Source organism: Crocuta crocuta, unplaced genomic scaffold, assembly GCF_008692635.1.
Source record: "Crocuta crocuta isolate KB4526 unplaced genomic scaffold, BGI_CrCroc_1.0 scaffold1391, whole genome shotgun sequence".
In the NCBI taxonomy this organism is placed as follows: domain Eukaryota; kingdom Metazoa; phylum Chordata; class Mammalia; order Carnivora; family Hyaenidae; genus Crocuta; species Crocuta crocuta.
In genome coordinates, this window is record NW_027532660.1 from 23,211 (window position 1) to 23,883 (window position 673).

Consider the following 673-nt stretch of genomic DNA (forward strand, 5'->3'; position numbering starts at 1 on the left):
TGGCTTCTAAACACACTTTGACCTTATCTTTCTCTTCTTCCTCATGTATTTTCTCCTTCTGGTAATACTTTCTCTTTTTTGTTCTTGCCTATTCAATTATTTCTCATACTTTTGGCCCAGCAAAAGTCCAGTCTTTCCAAGGAGTTTGAAAGTTAATCTACACTTCTTGTTCTTCTTCATTCAAAGAACACATCCTTGCTTTGGTCTTTGTATGTACCCATTTCTTCTATAGTCCAATGACACGTCTTGAATTGTGAATAAACTTTTTCACTGGATATTTTTTAATTTCCCACTAAATTGTGAGGATAAGACTGTGTTTTCTTGAATTGCTGTCTCCACTTTCCATCCCTGCATCCAGTAACTCTGGTTACAAAAATACAATACATCTTAACTGATTGATTGATTTTCTACTAGACTTATCCTTAGCTTTTGGTCAAGATGCCATCCAGAAATTTTGTGAAAAAAATTAAACTGTGGTCACCATAATGCTATAGGGTATGTTAGGTAATAGTCAACATTGAGGGATTTTCCTTCTGAGAAATAGGGTCAAGGACTGGAGTGGGAGGGCAAAATAGGCTCAGATGGCAAATGTGTTTTGGAATTATTTGATAACTCAAAGTTTTACAGGTGTTTTATTGCAGGATTTTCAGATTCTTTAATTTTCTAATATTGC